The sequence below is a fragment of the Nerophis ophidion genome, linkage group LG15, assembly GCF_033978795.1.
Source record: "Nerophis ophidion isolate RoL-2023_Sa linkage group LG15, RoL_Noph_v1.0, whole genome shotgun sequence".
NCBI classification, from domain to species: Eukaryota; Metazoa; Chordata; class Actinopteri; order Syngnathiformes; family Syngnathidae; genus Nerophis; species Nerophis ophidion.
Genome location: NC_084625.1, coordinates 23833689 through 23861023, shown reverse-complemented (window position 1 = coordinate 23861023; position 27335 = coordinate 23833689). Strand labels below are relative to the sequence as shown.

The 27335-nt window shown below is 37.7% G+C and overlaps 1 protein-coding gene across 4 annotated transcripts in view; it reads left to right on the top strand.

The window, feature by feature from the left end:
* Positions 1–27335, top strand: part of eya1 (EYA transcriptional coactivator and phosphatase 1) — a 128310-nt gene that overhangs the window by 32346 nt on the left and 68629 nt on the right. The window lies entirely within an intron of this gene.

Here is a 27335-nt window from a genome sequence, read left to right as displayed (position 1 = left end):
TATCCATCCTTTTCTACCGCGTGTCCCACTCAGGGTTGCGGGGGGCTGAAGTCTACCCCAGCTGCATGTGGTAAATAAATAATATTTGTGATTAACACATAGCTTCATATCATTTAACAAAGTTGTAAACTGTAAGTAGGTTAGACATGTTTATTAAATGCGATTAAATTCAAGAGTAAGATTACTACTTCGGTAGTTTTTGAGTGGGTCCCTGGCCCTTCTGTAGTGGAAAAGTTGGCCCCTGAGGTTAAAATGGTTAAGAACCCTGCTATCGTAGCCACCTATGGTGAGTAGTGTAGCATATTTAGCTAACTTGACAACATACATGTTGTCAAGTTATGCAATTAATAGCTGAACAGTGTGCCGAGGACATTGATTGAAGTGCACTGTACAAGTATCTTGCTTGTTAAAATGGCGGGCAAGCTCGCTTATGGTTTACAACAAAAGCAGGGACAGAGTAAGTGTTCTTGCTCCTGCCTTATCGTCTTTAATAGCAACAGGAATTCAGTATATTAGGGTTAATTGGTATACCGGTGCTACAAACACTGTTTACATATGAGTTGGGAAATTGGGTTAGATGTAAATATAAACGGAATACAATGTTTTGCAAATCATTTTCAACCCAAATTCAGTTGAATATGGGGCGGTATAGCTCGGTTGTCTTGCTAAAATAGAAAGAGGCGTCCATGATAATGTTGCTTAGATGGCAACCTATGTTGCCCCAAAACCTGTATGTACCTTTCAGCAGTGGTGGTGCCTTCACAGATGTGTAAGTTACCCATGCCTTGGGCACTAATACACACCCATGCCATCACAGATGCTGGCTTTTGCACTTTGCGCCTATAACAATCCAAATGGTTCTTTTCCACTTGGTTCCGGAGGACACAACGACCACAGTTTCCAAAAAGCCAGCGAAGCCGGCAGCGTTTCTGGGTGTTGTTGATAAATGCCTTTTGCTTTGTATTGTAGAGTTTTAACTTACACTTACAGATGTAGCACCCAACTGAAGTTATGGACAGTGATTTTCTGAAGTGTTCCTGAGCCCATGTGGTGATATCCTTTACACACTGATGTCGCTTTTTGATACCGTACCGCCTGAGGGACCGAAGGTCCGTAATATTATCGCTTACGTGCAGTGGTTTCTCCAGATTCTCTGAACCTTTTGATGATATGACATAGCTTAGATAATGAAATCCCTAAATTCCTTGTAATAACTCGTTGAGAAATGTTGTTCTTAAACTGTTAGACAATTTCCTCACGCATTTGTTCACAATTGGTGACCCTCACCCCATCCTTGTTTGTGAATGACTGAGCATTTCATGGAAGCTGCTTTTATACCCAATCATGCCACACACCTGTTCCCAATTAGCCTGTTCACATGTGGGATGTTCCAAATAATTATTTGATGAGCATTCCTCAACTTCTTCAGTCTTTTTTTTGCCACTTGTACCAGCTTTTTTAAAACATGTTACAAGAATCAAATTCCAAACCAGTCAATATTTGCAAAAAATAACCAAGTTTTCCAGTTCGAACGTTAAGTATCCTGTCTTTGCAGTCGAATCAATTGAATATAAGTTGAAAAAGATTTGCAAATCATTGTATTCTGCTTTTATTCATGATTTAGACAACGTGCCAACTTCACTGGTTTTGGGTTTTGTAATTAATGCTGGTCTTTAGTAAGAATATCTTGCTGAATTTGGGGGATGTGTCTGACGTTTAAAAAAAAAAGGCCTGCGCAGCAAGAAAATACAACCGTCCGATTCCCCTTCCATGGAAAGTGCTTACATGTAGAATCATTTGAAATGTTCAATTGTAAGCATGGACTTGTTGGAGCTGACTTGCCTTGACAGTGTTTACGTAAATTGCCCCCCAAAAAGGCGAAAAGTGTGACAAGGTATCAAAATAGTGCGAACGAAGCAAAACGCTAACACCCGGCGGTGACACGGTTGCAATATTTTCTTATGTATATGCTGCAAATCTGTTTGCTCAGAACCACTACTGTGTTTGTTCAGTGTCTACACATATCGGCGGCAGTGGAGCGTTTGACTGGAAACCTCCCCCTACTGAACCTAGAATGTGAACTTGGGACAACTCTGGATGAAATAATTATATATTTACACAGACATTACCTGGTTAAGGAGAAAGCACCAGCTCTTTGACACAAGCGAGGGTGTTAAAGTCGCGACAACGGCAATTTGTCTAAGTGCTCTGTAAGTGCGAGGCACTGGATATTCTTGGCGTATTTAACAGGCTTCCTAATGAAAATACAAGTTCTACACGGAGTGACACATCCTCGGTGAAGCAAAACAGCACTGATGACAAAGGGAAATTCAAGACCAGTTCCAATGCAATGTCATTCTGGCTATTTCACTAACTTTAAGTCTGACACCTCCTACAATCATTTTGATGTGTGTAAAAAAAAGTGCAGTACACAGGTAATAAAGCTGTCATTAAATTCTAAAGACAGTCTTTGATGACATGCTGTTGCCACAAAAAAGTGCAGACAGATCATTCTGACGCCCTTCGAGGTAAATTAGAAGCAAAGTCAAGTGCTTTCAAGTGGCGAATGCAAGTTCAGAGCGAAGCCCCACATCCCCCCACACAAAAAACAAAAACATCAGGTCGGTCTACCTACCTCGCGATGAAAGTAAACACCTCTCCAGCTCAGAGGAAATGGTTAACCTCGGACGGGCGTCACAAACACACAGATGGACCCAACGCTCGCAGCCATTTTGCTTCCAAACAAAACAAGGAGAACATGTTTTGAATTAACTCCATTTCGACTCGAGCGGTGCGGAATAATGTTTAGCAGGAGCCGACACATTTATCCAACGATGAGACGGGCTATACTTTACGACCAACGAGACGCACTTAGGAAGAGTCTATGAGGACCTTCCGACAGATAGTTTATTACTCTGCAAAGGCTCTAAAAAGGCTAAACAAGCACACCTTGGAGAACAATTACTCAGAATGAGCCATCACTATGACTGAAATTATCACTGCATGCATTATTAACACAACATAACCGACTAGACAATACAGTACATACAAGGTAAACTAAGGTGGGCCTATACCAGGGGTAGGGAACCTATGGCTCCGGAGCCAGATGTGGCTCTTTTGATGACTGCATCTGGCTCTCAGATAAATCTTAGCTGACATTGCTTAACACGATAAGTAATCAATAATTCCGCTGGTAATCATTACAATGTTAAAAATAAAGTTAAAAATATAAAACATTCTGGTGCATTTTAATCCATCCATCTGTTTTACACCGCACCTGTTCAAGAAGTCTCATTAATGGTAAGAAGTATTTTATTTATTATTGGTTGGCTTTGGAATAAAATTGTTATTTATTAAAAAGAATAAGAGACATATTATACTTTAAAAATGTTTCTTACTTAAAAATGTATGCATTTAGTTGTATTCAGTGTTGAAAAATATTATATGGCCTTCACAAAAATACATTTTAAAATATTTGGCTTTCATGGCTCTCTCAGCCAAAAAGGTTCCCGACCCCTGGCCTATATAAATGATATAAATATGACAGATGATAGCGCTTTCAATAATAGTTAAATTGTGACAAAGCAGGATGATGATTTGTCCCGCCAATTTGACATGAGAACAACTGCGTGCTCAACACAATGTAGCGCCCTTGCTCGCCAGAAGTGAGCTAGTATGAGCCAGAAAATAACCGTTTTGTACACTATTGGTGGTGATTCAATGCCCAGTAAATTTGCTTCTGAATAGTATTTCTCCAGCAATGGTCATGTGGTGACATCAATGATGGTATTTTGAGAGGTAATCATTGAAGTCGGATATCACTGAAGGCCTAGGTGGAAAACGCACGGCTCGCCACTGTTTGATCAATATTGGTATCGGCAAATACTCACTCGTATCGGAAGTCAAACAGTTATATTGTATTTATCTAGTGTTTATTAATATTTTTTATAAAACTGCGTCCGTAACGCAAGATTATGAAATAGTCATGATCTTAATTTGATGTTTATAATTGCTTATTATACCCAATTTACTGGTTCCAGTTTTACAGGCACTGGACATGCATCGGTGTACGAATCATTAAAACAAAAGTGTAACCAGTCCTCATCAAGCTCCTGCTTCAACATGGAGAGTGCAAAGGCAGTGCCTCATTTGGCTTGTGTGAGGCAACGTAGTTACCCTGAGAGCTTCCATCAGTCAATTGAGTTACCCGGTCAGTACGCAATAAACGCCATAAACTCGCACACGGAAACCGGAGCCCATATGGATTCACCTGCAGGCTGCTGAAGCGGAAACAGTGGGGAAGAGTTGTTTTACGCCTTCCCACTTCCAGTTTGTCCACATCATCTATTTTCGTCTTGTCCTTTGATGACTTGGGATTGTCAGTTGTCTGTCAGTTCAACTTGTGTATTTGTGCTCGTGTAACAACTCTTCTGCTGCAGAACTGCTACGGACAAAAGAGTGAACATTTGTCAAAACACGCTCTCCAACTCTGTTGGATGGGCTATTACTTATTAAACCCCACAAATCGGGTTGACTTGAAAACATACACAGTCACTTTAGGGTTTTTAGCTGAATCATGAAATTTGGTAACATTTTTAAGGGACTGTGTTTAGGGTTAGAGTGTGTGTGGATTGGAGTTAGATCGTCTATAGTTTAGGGTTAGAATGTGTGTGGATTAAGGTTAGCCTGTTTAGTTTAGGGTTAGGGTGTGTGTGGGTTAGGGTAAGGGGTGTCTTTAGGTTAGGGTGTGTGTGGATTAGGGTTAGGCGGTCTAGTTTAGGGTTAGGGTAAAGGTCTCTTTAGTTTAGAGTTAGGGTATGGGTGGTTTACAGTTAGGCTGTCTAGTTTAGGGTTAGGGAGTGTGTGGGCTAGGGTAAAGGTTTCTTTAGTCTACGGATAGGCTGTGTGTGTGGATTAGGGTTAGGTTGTCTATAGTTTAGGTTTAGAGTGTGTGTGGATTAAGGTTAGGATGTTTATTTTAGGGTTAGGGTGTGTGTGGGTTAGAGTAAGGGTGTCTTTAGTTTAGGGTTAGGGTGTGGGTGGATTAGGGGTAGGCTGACTATAGTTTAGGTTTGGGTGTGTGTGGATTAGGGCAGTGGTTCTCAACCTTTTTGCAGTGATCATGTGAACATTTTTTTAATTCAAGTACCCCCTAATCAGAGCAAAGCATTTTGGGTTGAAAAAAAGAGATAAAGAAGTAAAATACAGCACTATGTCATCAGTCTCTGATTTATTAAATTGTACAACAGTGCAAAATATTGCTCATTCGTAGTGGTCTTTCTTGAACTATTTGGAAAAAGAGATATAAAAATAACTAAAAACTTGTTGAAAAACAAACAAGTGATTCAATTATAAACAAAGATTTCTACATATAGAAGTAATCATCAACTTAAAGTCCCCTCTTTGGGGATTGTAATAGAGATCCATCTGGATTCATCAACTTAATTCTAAACATTTCTTCACAAAAATAGAAATCTTCAACATCAATATTTATGGAAAATGTTCACAAAAAATCTAGCTGTCAACACTGAATATTGCATTGTTGCATTTCTTTTCCCACTTTACGAACTTACATTCATATTTTGTGGAAGTATTATTCAATAAATATATTTAAAAAGGATTTTTGACTTGTTGCTATTTTTAGAATATTTTTGAAAAATCCCACATACCCCTTGGCATACCTTCAAGTACCCCCAGGGGTACGCGTACCCCCATTTGAGAACCACTGGATTAGGGTACGTGTGTCTTTAGGTTATGGTTAGGGTGTGTGTGTGGATTAGGGTGAGTGTGTGTGGGTTAGGGTGTGTGTGGATTAGAGTTAAAGTGTGTGTTCATTAGGGTTAAAGTGTGTGTGGATTAGGGTTAGGGTGTGTATAGTACAAAAAACTGCATGCACTTAACTGCTGTCTAATCTAAAATGTATGTATATATATATATATATATATATATATATATATTATATGTATACTTATATACATATAATATAAATATATGTGTGTGCATGTATATGTATATATAAATCAATCAATGTTTATTTATATAGCCCTAAATCATATATATATATCTATATCTATATATCTATATATATCTATATGTATATGTATGTATATATATATATATATATATATATATATATAGAGAGAGAGAGAGAGAGCATGCATATGTATATATAAATCAATCAATGTTAGGGACGGTGTCGCGCAGTGGGAGAGTGGACGTGCGCAACCCGAGCGTCCCTGGTTCAAATCCCACCTAGTACAAACCTCGTCACGTCCATTGTGTCCTGAGCAAGACACTTCACCCTTGCTCCTGATGGGTGCTGGTTAGCGCCTTGCATGGCAGCTCCCTCCATCAGTGTGTTAATGTGTGTGTGAATGGTAAATGTGGAAGTAGTGTCAAAGCGCTTTGAGTACTTTGAAGGTAGAAAAGCGCTATACAAGTACAACCCATTTATCATTTAATGTTTATTTATATAGCCCTAAATCATATATATATATATATATATTAGGGGTGTAACGGTACACAAAAATTTCGGTTCGGTAAGTACCTCGGTTCAGAGGTCACGGTTCGGTTCATTTTCGGTACAGTAAGAAAACAACAAAATAAAATGTTTTTGATTATTTATTTAACAAATTTGCTAAATATTCCACCAAAAATATTTTTCTTGGTGGAATATTTGATGTGAAGTTGTCGGAAACTTGGATAGGTCAATAATTCATAATAAGATTGATTTTGATTCAATATTATGTTTGAGCAATGAAAGTTTGAAATAAAAAAAACAACAACTTTGTTTTATTAGTCAATGTTACAACTTTTTCTAAATTGCATTTAGCTTTTAATCTTTTTTATTTCACTTTTGTTTATGTTTTTGTTTATTTTAATAGTATTTTTAGAATGCGCCGTGGGCCTTTAAAACATTAGCTGTGGGCCGCAAATGGCCTCCGGGGCACACTTTTGACACCCCTGCTATAGATAATTAAAAAATCTGATAAATCTATTGGTAAAAAGCAGAGCCTGGCGCGTTTATCATAACTCTCTCGCTCTCTCTGTCTATGCCCCTCCCTCCCGAATGTTGCTGCGCACACCACTTTTTTTTGGTTTTTAACCCCTTCTTAACCCTGAACGTACATTGAAAATACACGCAACCCTAACTTAAAATGCCAGACATTCGAGGCATTTAAGAAACTCCACCTGGACAGCACCGCAAAGAGGACATATCCCGTGAAAAGAGGAGGTGTGGTCAGTCTATCATAGCCCAGTCGTTGCTAGCATGCCGTGTGTTGTTGTTTTTTTGATTGATTGAAGCTTTTATCAGTAGATTGCACAGTACAGTACATATTCCGTACAATTGACCACTAAATGGTAACACCCCAATAAATTTTTCAACTTGTTTAAATCGGGCCCATTTAAATCAATTCATGGTGCCTCGGTGTGCATTGTTTATACACAACGTGCGGTGCTACTTAATATGTCCGTGTCGTTCGGTACACCTCCGAACCGAACCGAAACCCCCAAACCGAAACGGTTCAATACAAATATACGTACCGTTACACCCCTAATATATATATGTGTGTGTGTGTGTGTGTGTGTGTGTGTGTGTGTGTGTGTGTGTGTGTGTGTGTGTGTGTGTGTGTGTGTGTGTGTGTGTGTGTGTGTGTGTGTGTGTGTGTGTGTGTGTGTGTGTGTGTGTGTGTGTGTGTGTGTGTGTGTGTGTGTGTGTGAAGATGAGGTTAATCCCCTCAATTTGGTAATTTGAAAAGTAGCTCGCCTGCTGAAAAAGTGTGGGCACCTCAGGTTTAGGGTTAAAGTGTGTGTGGATTAGGGTCAGGGTTTAAGTATCGCTGTGTAAATTAGGGTTGATGTCAGGGGTTAGTGTTTGCTGTGTGTGGATTAATGTTAGGGATTCAGGTCAGACGTGTGGACTTGGGTTGGTGTCAGTGGTTAGGTGTTTGTGGATTAGGTCCAAGGGTTAGGATTAGGTGTTTGTGGATCAGGGTTGGTGTCAAGGGTTAGGATTAGGTGTGTGTGGATTAGGGTCTGGGGTTGGGGTTGGATGTATGTGGATTAGGGTTGGGGAAAGGATTATGTGCGTGTGGACTAGGGTCAGGGGTTAGGTTTTGGGTTACGTCTGTGTGGATTGGGGGTGGGGTCAGAGGTTAGGGTTAGGTGTGTGTGGATTAGGGTTGGGGTCAGGGACTAGGGTTAGGTGTGTGTGGATTAGGGTTGGGGTCAGGGATTAGGGTTAGGTGTGTGTGGATTAGTGTCAGGGTCAGAGGTAAGAGTTAGGTGTCGGGTTTAGTTAGGTTTAGAGTTAGGTGTTTATGGATATGGATTGGGTCAGAGATTAGGGTTAGGTGTGTGTGGGTTAGGTATGTGTGGGTTTGTAAAATTTAAGAAAGATTGGTTGAAAACAAAACAAAATGACTTCGTAGGGGCCCCTTGACTAATTGTCGCTAAAGTCATTGACCATTTGTCTAATGGTTATAAAACTCGGAAGACATCTGTAACATGTCCACTCGCATGTCTAAATAATTCTCAGCACAACCCTTAGGGGGCGCCACAAGTCATTAATAGTTACAGGTAAGTACCATGAACAACTAAATTGTGGACCACATTTGTGTTCACAAAAAACATTTTTACTCTCCAGATTGTCCATATAAATAGAAGGCTTAAAGGAAATGTTTTTGTATTTGTTTTTAGTCGAAGTAAATGTGCTAGAATGAGGCTTCGGTTTAAATGCAATCATCACCCGTAAGCAGGAGGCCGACGAGCGACACAGTGTTCCATTCTTTTAGCTGTTGGTGTTCTTCTTCTGTCACCACCTCTTTAGCATAAGGAATGTTCAATTCCAACCTTCTTGAAAACCTTTTTTTTTTAAATTATATATGGATTTAATCAGCAGATGTTTATTTTTTGATCAGATGAGTTGATGGATTTTGTGTCGATCAGTAGCAGCGAGCGAGGCCTTGTAGTTGGAATAGCATTCATAACGGTGGATGTGACGACGGAAGACTTCCACTAGGCTCGGACAAAACACGGGGCTTGTGTGGTAATGGTGGCGGCCCTTGGGGGTCTTAGCATCCCACTGATACATTCTGGAGAAGACCTGCTTGCTTAAAGCCGTGGGTGACACAGGGAACAGCCCCACCTTCTTGTCCATAGTCTACCAACTTTTCTGTCTTTTTTTTTGCCACAACCTCCCGGCTCCCTCCCTTTAGTCCATTCCCTCCCTCTCTCTACCCCTTTTGGTCTCTCTCTCTCTCTCTCTTTCTCTCTCTCTCTCTCTCTTTCTCTCTCTTCTCTTGCTTTTTCCACCACTTCCTCACACACACACTGCCTGCAGCAGTAATCGGACAACTCTCTTTTCCTCACTATAGGACGGGGGTCTCCTGAGATACAACAGCGCGGGGGCTCCGATGGGTTCCAAAACGTAGAATGAAAGAGAAAAAGGCAGTTTTCTAGTCCTACCATGACAGACGCTCCGGAAGAAGTTTTTTAAAGAAAGTCTGCAGTCCAATTTACTGGACTGCTCTCTTTCTGCAGGGTTTTTTTTTTTAAGATTTTTTTTTTTGTGTTTGAGTGGTTTTTAAAGACGGGAGAAGGGATAAAGACACACGGATTCAACCACAATTGTAGTGAGTATGATTTTTTTTTTGTTAAATATGATGAAGTGTGACCGTATAAAAGTGTGCTGTGTGCAAAATGCCCCATTTCAATCACAAATGCAAAATTTAAGCACAAAATATTTATAACAACTGTGTCCAAAGTAATTTTTAGTCTTTGTTTTTTTTTACAATTGATGAAATAAAGAATACAAATATTTTCCATTCAAACATCTGTTTAATGGTTACAGCAATAAAAGTCTAAATTATAATTATTTAAAAAATCATGCTTTTTTAGTTGTATTTTAAAATGAAATAAAATGAACTTAAAATCTTGTCTTTTCCACTACTAATATTCACCTTCAGAGTAAGGTTTGGATATTAACTCTTTAATTTTAATGCGCCTTTTGAATATGTAGTTAGTCACACAAACAGTGGTTACACTTTATAAAAAATATTTCTGATTAAGACAAAAAAAATCCAGTTATTTCCAAACAAAATGTTAAGTCATTTAAGTAAAAGTATGATTCTGTTCTAAATATTTAAATAGCAAAACCACGCTAACTGAAAGTTACCGGTTGACATTTTATGCCAACTGCTGCGGCCACAGAAAGCTGAGATGCGACCTCGACGTCCGGGCCGACCGAGACCGAAGGCCGGACTTAAGAGCCCACCGCTTCTCAGTCGCCATCAATTGCAGTACACATGACTCCTCTAAACTTAGGGACGTGTTAATGCGTTTCACTTCCATGTCAAACTCCATCCACTTCATTTCTCTCAGAGGTATGTGTTGCTACTACACCAAAGCACATGCACCAGGAGCTTCTGTGTGGACAAACCTGACAAGCGTGTGCGAGCGTCTGCTTCCATTCACTCGCACAATAAACCTTATTTATCCAATTAAAACGTAATGAGAAGGCTGATTCGGGAGAGTCTGTTTGCTTTGCGTATTTGCTCTCAAGCAGGAGTAGTTGGACTGCAATGGCATTGTTTGCCCAAGGCCTGATGATGCCTGCTGTGTGCAGAAGTGTTTGTTGCAGCTTGCACTAATAGAGTGGAGCACAATGGGAGAAAGAAACCGGGATGGGGTTGTTTACTAAATACTGTGGTGTTGTTATTTTGTTAACACATAACTGTTTGGGGGCTGAAAAAGCAGGAAATGAGCCTTAAAGATAGACAAGTGCTGATAATGCAGCAAAACCCTCCTGTGTTTTATTATAGTGCTGAGATATAGCGCTAATAGGGTTTGTTTATATTAAAGTACATGAAAAGCAGTAGGCAGAAACCGCGCTTTTTTTAATCCGTGTCTCGGCAGTTACTGTGTTTAAATGTTGCCGTTTTCTAGCATGGAGAGAAAAGAATGGAAAATGTGTAGTTTTCCCCCCAATATCAATACATTGATCAAAAATTTAATAAATGACCAGAAATTTAAGGTAAACTATTTAAATAAATAATGTATGTACGTATCTGTATATATATATATATATATATATATATATATATTTATATTTATATGTATGCATATATATATGTCTGTGTGTATATATATATAAAATTATTATTATTTTAAGATTATTCTCTTTCTGGTGTATGCACAATTTCACCACTTCTGATTTTATAATACACAAATAATTGCATGCACTTATTAACTACTGTCTAATCTTAAAAAAAAATCATATATATATATATGTATGTATGTTTATATATATATATATATATATATATATATATATATATATATATATACATACATGTGTGTGTGTATATATATATATATATGTGTGTGTGTGTGTGTGTGTGTGTGTGTATGTATATATATGTGTGTGTGTGTGTGTGTGTGCGCGTATAAATATATATATATTATATATATATATATATATATATATATATATTTTTTTTAAATACTATCATGCTCTTTCTGGTGTGTGCACAATTTCACCACTTCTGATTGTATAATATATAAATAAATGCATGCACTTATTAATTACTGTCTTTTATTTATATATATATACATATATATATATATATATATATTTTTTTTTTTTTTTTTTTTTTAAATATTATCATGCTCTTTCTGGTGTGTGCACAATTTCACCACTTCTGATTGTATAATATATAAATAAATGCATGCACTTATTAATTACTGTCTTTTATATATATATATTTATTTATTTATTTTTTTTCCATTTTTTTTTAATATGCTCTTTCTGGTGTATACACAATTTCACCACTTCTGATTGTATGATATACAAATAGATGCATGCACTTATTAACTACTGTCCATCCTGATTAAAATTTCAGTTTTGTAGTGATAATTACTAAAAGCTTTATTTACATAAGCCGTGAAACATAAGCACACCAAGATCAATATTACACTGCAAAAACCGAGGCGAATAATTACATTGCTTTCACAGTAACATTTACAGTACTGTGACATTTCTTTACAGCAATTCACTGTTACTGCCAAGCTGGGATTCTACAGCAAATTACAAAAATAATTAAATGCTGTAATTTTACGATTAATTATGATGAAATTACAACTATATTGACAGTAGTAATTTTATTGCCGATTACTCTCGTTTTAACAGCATACTGCCACCTACTGTACAAGAGTGTGCAATGTGGTCTACGGAACCCTATAGAGACAAATCGGTTTGAATTTACAGTAATTTGTTGTGATATTACAGTATTGTACTGCAAAATAATAGTTAATTGCTGTGAAATGTAAGGGTATCTTAACATTTACAGTCATTTGCTTTAAATGTTGCTTACTGTTAAATGCTGTGAAATCACTGACATTTTTTTACAGTGTAATGTTTGTGACCACACTCCTTTTTTATCCTGGCCTCATATTGCACAGCGGTAGATTTAAGTGCATCTTAAATCTTGTTTGATGGTCCCTGGAAGGCGAGGCCATGTCGTGGCCTTCTGGAAATGATTGCAAAGGTTGAAGAGCCCGGAATTAACAGATTTAATGTAGCCGTCCAGCAGTTACTGTGCCACCCTGGTGCCACACTTCACCAGCTGCCACGGTTTATTTGTATAAGTCCTGAAAAGGTCCTGTAAAGTGCAAATATGTGCTAATTAGTCCTTATTTACATGTAAATATGCACTCAGAGTTAATTTGATTCTAAATATGCGGCTTCTATTTAGATACAAGGCGCCATTCCTCGTCGTCTTGGAGCCAAGTGAACCGTGCCTACGTCCGTCCTCGCACATCTGTGTTCAATTGTTGTCTGCATCTACATTCTTCTGCCAGCGGATTTATTTTTCCTGGGCCACCCTGTGGACTCAGCTGACCAGCTTAAGTGGGGATTAGTTGTTTTTAAAGGTTCCATTTTGGATTCAAGCGCTGTTTAAAGAGGTGTAAATCAAAACAGGTGTAAAAAAGTGGACTAATGACATGAATAAGTTGTCATGCAGAAAATGTTTGCTGGATTTTTATTTTTTTTTCCTAGTTAGCATTCACCTGCAACCATGCATGCAGACATGCTCCAAGCTAAACATTTTTGTTTACCTTTAAAGCAAACAAGCAAGCAGGCAACCGTGACAGAAGCTTCTTCTTCTTCCTCTTCTTGTCCTTCTTCTTGTTGTCCCCCGTCATGATGACACATCTAGCTCCCGCTTTGTTCTCTTCAAAGACACACCAGCAGTTAAGGTTGAAGTAAGAAGCACATGAAAGATGCGCTTTCTTTTTTGTCCCGCCCGTCCCAGCAGCAACAGATATTTAGCGGCACAGAAGAAAGGCCTTTAAATCCTCACCTGGGTGCTTTCACCTGCTTGCAATGGATAACAATGCACACACGCACACACACACACAGGCACAAACACACATCCACGCACACACACACACACACACACACGTCACTCCCACAGCCTAATGGCTCCTTCCACATGTTTTTTTTTCTGCTCATCATTATGGTTTTCATCTATCTTGCCTCCATTGTCTTGCATTCGTTCTCCGTTTGAAAGCAATGTTTTCGGAGGAAAATATGCCACAAATATAATTTTTTTAAATGTGTTTTTCTAACTGCCCAGTTGTGCATCCCCTCCTCAAATGTGAAAATGGTTAAACAATTTGGACACCAATTTTCAAGACGAACACATTTTAAAAAAATATATAAAATGACAAAACAAATTACATCAGTTCCCTTTTTATTTATTTCCTTTTTTATATTTTTTAAAATCCCCCAATTTATGGCAAAAACATGACACAAGGATTCTGTAGAAATTCCCTTAGCACTAAAACAGGGGTGTCCAAAGTGCGCCCCCGTGGCCATTTGCGGCCTGTGACTCATTTTTTATCGGCCCCGCTGCAAATTGTACGTATGAAATTACACAAAAAAACCCAGCAAAAATTGGAAAAAAACAGAACAAATAGACTCACTTTTAAAAGAAAAAGTTCAAATGTTGATATAACTAACAACAGTCAGATTCTGAAACTCATTACCACAACTCATCCATCTACTTGCGTCAGTAGATACCTTTTAAATCCCCACTTAAAACATACCTGTTCAAAAGTGTTTTCCCACCTTGACTACATTTTTTTATTTTTTGATTCTTCCATCTCATTATTAATGCCATATATTTAGTAAATTCTAAGTTGTGATCGTTTATTGCATGTACAGTGACTTTGGGTATTATTATTATTAATTAGTATTATTATCACAAGGCTTTGGGAAATATGTTTTTTTGTCGAATGTTTACAAAATCTAAACATTTTAATAAAAATCCAAAAATGGCGCAGTACAAGCACAGCAATGAGGTGGCAACATGTCTAGGGTGTACCCCGCCTTACGCCTGAATGCAGCTGGAATCGACTTCAGCCCCCCGCAAACCCGAGAGGGATAAGCGGTAGAAAATGGATGGATGTAGTATAGACAAGGGATTGTTTAACTTTTTGGCCCAACTTTTGCACGACAGAGTGGCTTGGTGCCCACTCAGATATTAGCACTGAAATAATAATCTTACTCCTGATTTAATTGTAATAAACTATTATATCTAACCTACTTACAGTTTACAACCGTGTCAAATGATACTACAAAAGAAGGTACTCATAAATAACTGACAAATTTAAAAGAATTGACTCTAATTACTGACACAAATATTTGGTGCTAAATTAATTAAACTAATCATAAATATGTTTCTTAACTAAACTATTAATAAATTTAAAGTGCAAAAGAAAAAACAGTTTCAACTCTTGGGTCATAATTTGTGCGCTTAAGAAACTTCTCTACGACTTTAACTCCAGAATCTTATCTGTTTATTTGATATTGTAATTACTGCCACAAGTGGTGGAAAAGTATATTACAACTGCCCATACAGACCATAGTTGAGAAACCAAGATTTTTTTGGTGGTCCTCTCTGCGGCACTCGCAGGGTATTGGCTCTGGTGGAAAACATTTGGTTGTAAAATTTGGACACAATTAAAAAAAAAATATATATATATATAATATATATATATATATATATATATATATATATATATATATATATATATATATATATATATATATATATATATATATATATATATATATATATGTATATATGTTGGTCCCAGTTTATTAAATAAATGAAATTTAATTACGGTATATACATAGAAAATTACTATAAATTCAAGAACATTTATTCATATCATTTACTCGCTGCTGCCCACTGCTCCCCTCACCTCCCAGGGGGTGATCAAGGGTAAAGCGTTACATGCAGACAGGGGCGCCAAAAGGGGGGGGTAAAGGAGACGGATTCTAGGGGCCCATGATGGAGGGGGGCCCAGAGAGGCCCCTAATGATGATGAAATTATAATACAGAAAAAATAATGACTCAGTTATTTACTAACATATAATCACACATGTTTTTTTTGTATGTAAAAAAGCATCAAAAAATGTTGCCGCTGTGTTGGGGGCCCTGTAAAGATTCTTTTCATGGGGCCCAAAATCCCTAGCGGCGCCCCTGCATGCAGAGAATAATTTCGCCACACCTAATGTGTGTGTGACAATCATTGGTACTTTAACTTTAACTACAGGGGAAACACATGCTCCATTTGTGTGGGAACATATCATTATTTTTATGTAATTTATGTTTGGGAATTTTTAATATATTTTTTTCTATGTGGGTACCGGCCTGCTGTGCCATATACCTTGCCTCCCCAATGCCCCTTGTTGTTGTCATTTAATTTAAATCAAAAATCTTTTCTGCCATTTTTTTTTTCCTTTTTATACTCTTGACCTTTTTATGGACCCCGGTATCCCCACGGTGGGCCTGAGTCACGTGTGATGTAGTGTTATGGCCGTGTGCCCTCTTGATGTTCTGGAGCCGAGCGGGCAGAATGTAACTTGTCGGCTACAGGAGAGTAATAGAGGCATCGGTGGTGTCATAGGAAACATATGTGGCTCCATATGCTCTCTGTGTTTGGCTGATTTGTCTGAGATGCACCACTGATCTGGGGGCCTCTAAAGTGCCATGAGTGCAGGGGCCTCTGAAGCATGATTTTAGTCTTTTACAACGCAGATATATAGATATATATGTCCGTACATTATGTTATTCCCTCTATGCCTCTTTGCTCACTGTCAATAGGCTTTGAAGTGTATGTGTATGTGTTCGCCTGCGGGAAGCAGCCCTGACGGTCATTAGGAGCTGTCAGTATAGGCCAGAGTTGGGTAGGGGTGAAGGTGGGAGGGGGGTGCTGATAAATTTCAGATAGTGTCAATTCCACATGAAAGATGTGCTGAAGATGCTCAGCGCTGTCACGCTCCACTTGTCGCCGCTCAACACGTCCCACCTTCCTGCTTACTGCCCACCTGTGTCCCCTCCCCACACCTCCCCCCCGTCCCGCTTACCTTGGCTAAAGTCGCTTTGCATGTTGATTAGGAGGAAGGGCTAATCCAGTTTGCAGCTGTCATAGACCAATGATGAATCACCTTTCCGTCACCTGGCAGCGCTCCCCTCTTTGCTCTGGGGGCGGACCTGTAGGAGGAAACAACGGGCCGCCGCTGCCTCTCGCTCGGGGAGACAATGTACACCTCTGTTGGCTCGGCCCTGTCTTTCCCATTCAACAATAATGTTTTCTCAGAAACGAGTCTTTTTGTGCAGCGGCCCGTGACGGCACAGGGAGCTGCAGCAACAGGGAGTGACATTGTTACTCCGAGGGGCTGGTAGGGGCAGCAAAAGGCTTTTTGAGCCGACCTCTTGAAGGCTCGTTTTAAAGGCCTACAGAAATTAGATTTTCTTATTTAAACAGGGATAGCAGGGCCATTCTATGTGTCATACTTGATAATTTCGCGATATTTCCATATTTTTGCTGAAAGGATTTAGTAGAGAACATCGATGATAAAGTTCGCAACTTTTGGTCGCTAACAGAAAAGCCCTGCCTTTACCAAAAGTTGCATACGATGACGTCACCCGTTGATGGCTCCTCACATCCTCACATTGTTTTTAATGGGAGCCTCCAGCAGCAAGAGCTATTCACACCGGGAAAACGACAATTTCCCCATTAATTTGAGCGAGGATGAAAGATTCGTGTGTTTGAGGATATTGATAGCGACGGACTAGAAAAAAAAAAAAACGTGATTGCATTGGGAGGGATTCAGATGTTTTTAGACACATTTACTAGGATAATTCTGGGAAATCCCTTATCTTTCTATTGTGTTGCTAGTGTTTTAGTGAGTTTAATAGTACCTGATAGTCGGAAGAGTGTATCCACGGGTGTGCTGACGCCAGTGTCTGATGGAAGTCGACGGCAGCTTTACGGACGGCACAAGCTCAGCTGATCTCCGGTAAGTGGCGACTTTTTACCGCAATTTCTTCACCGAAAACCGCTGGTTGACAAGTGGCCGGGACCCATGTTTGCTTGACCGCTCCGATCCATAGTAATGTTTAACCTCTGAATTTTAAACAAGGAATCACCGTGTGTTTGTGTGGCTAAAGGCTAAAGCTTCCCAACTCCATCTTTCTACTTGGACTCCTCCAATATTAAATGAACAAATTGCAAAAGATTCAGCAACACAGATGTCCAATATACTGTGTAATTATGCGGTTAAAGCAGACGACTTTTATCTGTGTGTGTGTAGCGCTAATATTTCCTAACAGTCCGTGACGTCACACAACACGTCAGCATTCCGCGACGTTTTCAACAGGACACTTCGCGGGAAATTTAAAATTGCAATTTAGTAAACTAAACCGGCAGTATTGGCATGTGTTGCAATGTTAATATTTCATTATTGATATATAAACTATCAGACTGCGTGGTCGGTAGTAGTGGGTTTCAGTGGGCCTTTAAAGGAAGTTTTTATACAAAAAAAAAAAAAAATGTGTCTGTCCCCAGGAGAACCTGATCATATTTATTAAATGATTGTGTGTAAGTGTTAAGCTGGTAACAGACAAACACTAACTCCAAATAAAGCATGTATCCTACTTAAAGAAGAACTTCACTTTTTTTCAGAATTTTGCCCATCATTCACAACCCTTATGTAAGACAAGGACACGTATGTTTTTCTTCTTTTTTTTTTTGCATTTTAACTAGTAAATAAATAAATCGAAAGTCATCTTACAATGGAGCTTATCGGAGCTGCTTTATTCTGCTTACAAAGCAGAGATGTCAAACATGAAGCCCACGGGCCGGATCAGGCCCACGAAGAGGTTCAATCCAGCCCGCGTAATGAATTTGCCAAGTGTAAAATTTAGCTGCATTTTCAAATTAAAGAAACTGCTGTTCTAAATGTGCCCATTGGATGTCGCAAAAGCAATTCTGTGAGGCAAGCAAATTTTGTATACCAAGTGAGAGGTACATGGTAAAGCGGGGCTGAGACTCTTCCCTCTCTACCCAACGTAAAACAAACAGGGGTAAAATAAAGAATTGGTAACCCCACTTAAAATGCTGCATGAGACACTGCACATTTTGATTGATTGATTGATTGAAACTTTTCTTAGTAGATTGCACAGTACAGTACATATTCCGTACAATTGACCACTAAATGATAACACCCCAATTAGTTTTTCAACTTGTTTAAGTTGGGGTCCACCATAATCAATTCATGGTAATCCAAGACGGGCTGTGATTTAAAGTTTATTTGCTTTGTAGAAACACTGAAATGAAGTCTAAGTTCATGGTGTTTTTAATTGAGTTTTTGAAACTTCCCCAATTTACATGTAACTTGAAGTGTTTTGTCAAGAGGATTTTTTGTGAGATGTACATTTTCTGAGTGTGCTCATTCTAATTTGGTCCGAAGTAAAACAAAGATAGCAATCTGAAGTTGCCGTAGTTGTATATTATGCCATGATTTTACTCATCAGGCCCTTGTGGGAATAGATTTTCCTCCATGTGGCCCTTAAGTTAAAATTAGTTTGACACCCATGCTATAAAGCCTTTAAAAACACATCCAAACACCTCCATTAAGGTTTTATACACATGATGTAAGTATATATGTAATGTAGTAACAGGCACATTTATTATACGTAATATTTACGTATTTTGATAATTGTAAGCAATGGTGGCGCATTCATTTCACAATCGCATCACAACGTTAGTTTTTTCCTTCAACAACATTACTGATTATTACTCACTGCAGATTTTAAGAGAGCCAATAAACATGAAAAAACATCACTTACTGTACAATGTCTGCTGTCACTGGGATGCTGACCGATGGGATGTTCCTATATTCCCATTTGAATAAAGAATAACTCATAATCCTCGCGAGGAAAAAAAGGGGTTAGAACCAAGTGTCTTTTCATGTCTTTCATGCCATTTCCGGGTCTAAATTGGATGTGAGAGTTGACCAACTTGTCGGATTATGTCCTCATTTTTGTACTAACAAGGTAAGAGGCATGATTTATGATCTAGAACAGTGGTCCCCAAACTTAGTGACTCGGGGGCCGCATTGGGTTAAAAATAATTTGGCCGGGGGCCAGGCTATAAATATGTGTGTGTGTGTGTGTGTGTGTGTCTATATATATATATATATATATATATATATATATATATATATATATATACATTCATATTCCTTGCGCACTAATTGACTTATTTGACTGAAAACAGAGATCGGTAGGTTGGGAGTTCAAACCCCAGCCGAGTCATATCAAAGACTATAAAAAAAATGGGACCCATTGCCTCCCTGCTTGGCACTCAGCATCAAGGGTTGGAATTGGGGGTTAAATCACCATAAATGATTCCCGGGCGCGGCACCGCTGCTGCCCACTGCTCCCCTCACTTCCCAGGGGGTGATCAAGGGGATGGGTCAAATGCAGAGGACAAATTTCACCACACCTAGTGCGTGTGTGACAAAAATGCATTTTAAGACTATATGATTTGCCTGAGTGGCAAGGAGACACAGAGTAACAAGCAGTAGAAAATGAATTAGAAAGGACTGATTTTAAAAAATAATCCAAAATAATTGTTTATATTATTTTTAAACTTGGGACTTCCCGCGGGCCGGTTTTTGGATGCTGGCGGGCCATTTAAATGGAGTAATGCTGGGGCTTTTTGACTGGTTATTTATTGGGTTTCTTGGGCGGAATAGAGGACGTCCTGCTGGCTCCACTGTAAGCTGACTTTTATTTACGTTTATTCACGATTTAGAATGCATTAAAAAAAATACATACATGCATTCTCTTGTCTTTTGTAATGATTGTGAACTATTGGCAAAATAAATAAAAAAATGCAGTTCCCCTTCAAGAGTTTCTTTTAACCCTGTGGGCACTACTTTATTTAATAGCAATAGAGTAGCAAAAATATGGAAAAAAGTCTTCAAGAAATTAAAGAACATCCGCACTTTTTTTTTTTTTTTTGCATTAACATTTTTAATAATAGTCTCTTTCTAGTTGGTTAGCAATGCATGGGAGTAATCCATTCTGCATCTGAATAACTCCAAAAAAAGTACCTAAAGCTACTCCATTTTTTACATTTTTTGACGTGAATATTAACCAAGTATTAGTGATATTGTTATTATAAGAGGCAAACTATTTTTGGACGTGCCGTGATCACAGAGAGGTTGCTGGCTTGTGCAGTTACAGTGTTGACAAGTTGATAAACTGATCTACTTCATCATGATCGCCTCTAAATTCATTCTAGATTGTAAATCATAACCCTCACAGGTTTTAGCCATAAACCGACAGGTTTATCATCTGTGACATCCAATTTAGACTCGTAGATCTCGAAAAAGACGAAAACCCTGGGTTTTTTTACCCTTCATGTGGATTGATTACTTCTTCATCTAAACAGGAAGATATGAATATCCCACCAGTCGGCATCTCAGTGAAAGAAGACATTGTACTATAAGAGATTTTTTACTATATTGGTTACTAGGTTTGTACAGTATACTGGTACTGATAAAGTACTGCGGTACTAATAAATCGGTTTCATACTGCCTGTTAAAAAAAATTCCACTACTAATTTATTTATGGACATTACGGCACGACGTCGTCACATCGTGACATTGATGATAATACAAGAAGAGCTGCATTTTGGCCAGAGTTTACAAGCAAACAGAGTGTGGAAATAGAAGGGGGGGAATTCTAATATTGTGGCTTCAAAACTAACAAAGGTGACGCTATAAACACTGAAGCGCAGCTCTGCAAGGGATGCTTCAAAACATAGATGTCCATCCGCAGTTGCCAGTGTTTTAGCAACTCCTAAATCACTAATCCTCTTCTCCATGGCGACAAATAAAGTATGTTTCTTACAAGTATCATCCCTGCAGGACAAGGAATAGGTAAACATGCTTCACTACTCACAGTAGGAAGACACAATAGCTAACCGCTACCAGCAAAATAGCGGTCCTAAATTTAATCAAATGCCATGGGTTGATCTACACAGACATCGACCGTACGAATATAAAGTTCCAGAGGCGTATTTAGTCAATAGTACAATGATTACATCCATATTTTTTACTATCTTACAAACCCCGTTTCCATATGAGTTGGGAAATTGTGTTAGATGTAAATATAAACAGAATACAATGATTTGCAAATCATTTTCAACCCATATTCAATTGAATGCACTACAAAGACAACATATTTGATGTTCAAACTAATAAACTTTTTTTTTTTTTGCAAATCATTAACTTTAGAATTTGATGCCAGCAACACGTGACAAAGAAGTTGGGAAAGGTGGCAATAAATACTGATAAAGTTGAGGAATGCTCATCAAAAACTTATTTGGAACATCCCACAGGCGTGCAGGGTAATGGGGAACAGGTGGGTGTCATGAATGGGTATAAAAGCAGCTTCCATGAAATGCTAAGTAATTCACAGACAAGTATGGGGCGAGGTTCACCAATTTGTAAGCAAATTGTCGAACTATTTTAGAACAACATTTCTCAACAAGCTATTGCAAGGAATTTAGGGATTTTACCATCTACGCTCCGTAAAATCATCAAAAGGTTCAGAGAATCTGGAGAAATCACTCCACGTAAGCGATGATATTACGGACTTGATCCCTCAGGCGGTACTGCATCAAAAAACGACATCAGTGTGTAAAGGATATCAGCACATGGGCTCAGGAACACCTCAGAAAACCACTGTCAGTAACTACAGTTGGTCGCTACATCTGTAAGTGCAAGTTAAAACTCTACTATGCAAAGCGAAAGCCATTTATCAACAACACCCAGGAACGCCGCCGGCTTTGCTAGGCCCGAGCTTATCTAAGATGGACTGATGCAAAGTGGAAAAGTGTACCGTGGTCTGACGAGTCCACATTTCAAATTATATTTGGAAACTGTGGATGTGGTGTTCTCCGGAACAAAGAGGAAAATAACCATTCGGATTGTTATAGGCGAAAAGTTCAAAAGCCAGCCTCTGTGATGGTATGGGGGTGTATTAGTGCACAAGACATGGGTAACTTACACATCTGTGAAGGCACCGTTAATGCTGAATGGTCCATACAGGTTTTGGTGCAACATATGTTGTCATCCAAGCAACGTTATCACGGACGCCGCTACTTATTTCAGCAAAACACTGCCAAGCCAAGTGTTACAACAGCGTGGCTTCGTAGTAAAAGAGTGCGGGTACTTTCCTGGCCCGCCTGCAGTCCAGACATGTCTCCCATCGAAAATGTGTGGCGCATTATGAAGCGTAAAATACGTCAACAAGACCCCGGACTGTTGACCAACTTAAGCTGTACATCAAGCAAGAATGATAAAGAATTCCACTTTCAAAGCTTCAACAATTAGTTTCCTCAGTTACCAAAAGTTTATTGAATGTTGGTGAACGTGCCCTTTCCCAACTACTTTGGCATGTGTTGCACCCATGAAATTCTAAGTTAATTATTATTTGCAAAAAAAATAAAGTTTGAGTTTGAACATCAAATATTTTGTCTTTGTAGTGCATTCAAATTAATATAGGTTAAAAAGGATTTGCAAATCATTATATTCCGTTTATATTTACATCTAACACAATTTTCCAACTCATATGAAAACGGGGTTTGTAACTTTTTTTTAAATTAATATTATTTCTAAACCCATTAAAAATATAACTGGGCACAAAATAACTGTATGAACAAAGTATGACCCCGTAACTGCTTGGTATTGTATTGACACTGCCGCTGCCCACTGCTCCCCTCACCTCCCAGAGTGTGATCAAGGGTGATGGGTCAAATGCAGAGAATAATTTCGCCACATCTGGTATGTGTGTGACAATCATTGGTATTTTAACTTTAACTTTACAAAAGATGCTTAAATCTTCCAGATACGACCAAAAAATCTTAACTATGCAATGGAATATATCTTTATATTTTTTATTTTTTTCCCCGTCTTTATCTACATGTAACTTTAGATGTCAACATTGTGTATGTGCAGAAAGCTTCATTTATGATTGCTGCCTTTGGTAAAAGCTTAACTCTTTTAGATTTTTGCTCACAAATGCTTTTTTTTAATTTAGACTTGCTGAGTGGGTGCTTTTTTAAACACTTGTAGAAAACATGTGTTCAAGAAATGCATATAATATCAAAATAATACTTAAATGGGAAATAATGATCGTTCAAAGTATATCAAATAAATCTTTCACAAAGTGGTCACTGCAAACTCGTGCATTCTTCAACTCTGCTCCCTTGGACTCTAATGTTAGCCAATTTTCTAGTCGTGTTTATACTTTCATAAGTCATTTTTACATGTTCTTGAGTATGTTTTATTTGTAATTATTGTACTTGATGATGGTAAATTATAAAAAATGTTCACTTTAAACCAAAAATGGTGTTGCTTCTTAAGAACATCTGCCTTGAGACATATCCTGCAATTTTTACTCTTGGGTATATTTTCACTAGGTCTGTCAAATCTAACGAGGCAACGCATGCAATTAATCACGAAAAATATTGCTCTATTAATATAAATGCAGATGAATCACAAAAATTATTTTGAGCGCGCATGCTCCTTTATCTTTACTGTAGATATGCAGAGATAAGTAAGGTGGCAAATTCCCCTTCAAATTTCACCCTGACGGGACTGAGGAAAAAGAAAAAACTAAATTCGTTTGCATGTACTGCGGCAATGAATTCTCAAAACACAGCAAGTTTAAAACCTAAAAGCAAAACACATTTTTGAGGCAGCCGGTAGCAAGAACGCTACTCTGGACGACCGTATACCCGCGTCAATATTGTCAACAGAAGTACCAAACATAGTAAGTTAAGCAGAGTTTTAGTAGCAGCTGTGATTATTTGTGATTAATCCAAATAAAAAAGTCTGGTTAATCTGATTTAAAAAAAATATGTATTTGACTTCACTAGTTTTTAAATAATCACTTACATTTTTACTTTATTTAAAGAAGATGTTTACACTTCGACTTTTTTAATTTCCGTTTGTGTAAACTTTAAGCAAAGTAACTTTTACATGAGTTTAATCTTCTACTTCCTATTTTCCATCTGAGAGGGCCATACTAAAGGGTGACCCAGAAAAACATTAAGCATAAAAACCTTAATAAATTCTACAAATATTCAAAAAATATTCTTCTAACGTTCATTCATAAAATTTTCTATTTTTTTTGGTCCATTTGCATGAAAGTAATTTTCTTTGCAAAGTGTGCTCCAAATAGGCTATGTGGCGTCAGAGGCAGATTTGCATACATCGTGCAAAATTGTGAAGTACTCAAACACATTCCTCTTTGTGCTGCTGAAAATTAAGATTTGCGCAGTCCTATACTCTTTGAACTACCAAACCCAGTCAAAAATTTGGCTTTTTGAAAACAAAACACATTCCAAAAATGTGTCCGCATTAATGTATTACACAAAATGTATTTTCCTTGGTTAACATGTTCAGGAAGACTATTGTTCAAATTGTTAATGCACAAATGCTGACTTAAATGTATACTCTGGGGAAGAAAAAAAAAAGAGAAAATTTTAAATGAACAGATTTATTGAAATATTTGTGTTCTGTTTTTTTTTTTTTTTTTATGGGGTGACCCTGTACGTGCCCGCGGGCACCAGGTAGCCCGTAAGGACCAGATGAGTCGCCCGCTTGCCTGTTCTAAAAAATAGCTCAAATAGCAGCACTTACCAGTGAGCTGCCTCTATTTTTTAAATTGTATTTATTTACTAGCAAGCTGGTCTTGCAATGCTCGACATTTTTAATTCTAAGAGAGACAAAACTCAAATAGAATTTGAAAATACAAGAAAATATTTTACAGACTTGGTCTTCACTTGTTTAAATAAATTCCTCTTTTTTTTTACTTTGCTTCTTATAACTTTCAGAAAGACAATTTTAGAGACAAAATACAACCTTAAAAATAATTTTAGGATTTTTAAACACATATACCTTTTTACCTTTTAAATTCTGTCCTCTTCTTTCCTGACAATTTAAATCAATGTTCAAGTAAATTTATTTGTTTTATTGTAAAGAATAATAAATACATTTTCATTTAATTCTTCATTTTAACTTCTGTTTTTTGGACAAAGAATATTTGTGAAATATTTCTTCAAATATATTATGATTAAAATAAAAATAAAATATTCTGGCAAATCTAGAAAATCTTTAGAATCAAATTTAAATCTTATTCCAAAGTCTTTTGAATTTCTTTTAAAATGTTTGTTCTGGAAAATCTAGAAGAAATAATGATTTGTCTTTGTTAGAAATATAGCATGGTCCAATTTGTTATATATTCTAACAAAATGCTGATTGGATTTTAACCTATTTAAAACACGTCATCAAATTTTTGAAATTAATCTTAATCAGGTAAAATTACTAATGATGTTCCATAAATTTTTTTTTTTTTTTTTCAAAAAGATTCGAATTAGCAAGTTTTTCTCTTCTTTTTTTCGGTTGAATTTTGAATTTTAAAGAGTCGAAATTGAAGATAAACTATGTTTCAAAATGTTATCATAATTTTTTTCCTGTTTTCTCCTCTTTAGAATTTTTCAATTAAGTGTTTTTTGTTCATTTATTCTCTACAAAAAACCTTCCGTAAAAGGAAAAAAAATGTACGACGTAATGACAGACAGAAATACCCATTTTTTATATATATATATATGTATAGATTTATTTATTAAAGGTAAATTGAGCAAATTGGCTATTTCTGGCAATTTATTTAAGTGTGTATGAAACTGGTAGCCCTTCGTATTAATCAGTACCCAAGAAGTAGCTCTTGGTTTCAAAAAGGTTGGTGACCCCTGCTGTAGATGAATAACAATAAATGAGACCAAAGAAATCGGAGCATGCTGTTCAGTATCGTGACCACTGATTGGCTCGATCTCAGGCAGCATTATTATATCGCAGGGGTTCTCAGATTTTTATCGCTATGTACCTCCTACGAAAAAACTTGGGGCAAACAGAGTCTATGCGCATGTACAAAATGATTCCGTGCGCGCGCATAGAAGCCATGAGTGCGTCTTTAACGCGCAAGGATGTTGTCGCTGTTTTGATGCCAAAACCCGTTGTAAAAACGGGGCCAAATCAAACATGGCGACTCCTTGGCAGTAAAAAGCTAAAAAATAAAACGTTTTTTTGACGACACACGTCATCTTATGACCCACCAGCCACAGGTTACCTACCGTTGATTTATGTGAGGGGTCCCAAAACTTTTTGACTCTGGAGCCACATTGGCTTAAAAAAATTGGCCGGGGTCCAGGCAATCTGTCTTGTGTGTGTGTGTGTGTGTGTGTGTGTGTGTGTGTGTGTGTGTGTGTGTGTGTGTGTGTGTGTGTGTGTGTGTGTGTGTGTGTGTGCGTGTGCGTGCGTACAGTATATATATATATGCATGTGTGTATATTTATATATATGTGTATGTGTATACAGTATATGTATGTATATATATATATATATATATATATATATTTTTTTTTTTATTTTTTTTTTGTTATTTATTTATTATTTTTTTATTTAATTTTTTGTTTGTTTGTTTGTTTTTCTCTTTTTTAAATCTCCTGCTCCGGTCCGGCTGCACCAACTATATCCAACTTTTAATCAAGTCAAATACATCTAAGGCAACACAAGAGTATAAAGTAAATCTATACAGCAGATATGGGCATCTCCATCAACTATATGATTTGCCTCAGCAGCTGGACAGGATAGATTTGAAAATATAAATTAAAAAAATTGAGGGTTGTTTTGTTCCTTATTATTGCAGTTTCTGTGCTACATTAAAGCCATCTTTCAGTGTCATTATTAGGGTTCTACCATGTTTCCAGATCGTCAGGTAAAGACTTTTTCCCATGAGCATTTACTCACTATTACAGCAAGATGTGTCAGTTTTGGCGCTGCTCCCGTCCCCCTCTCCATTGTGTCCCGTCTGTCAAATCCCTTGAGCGCACACTTG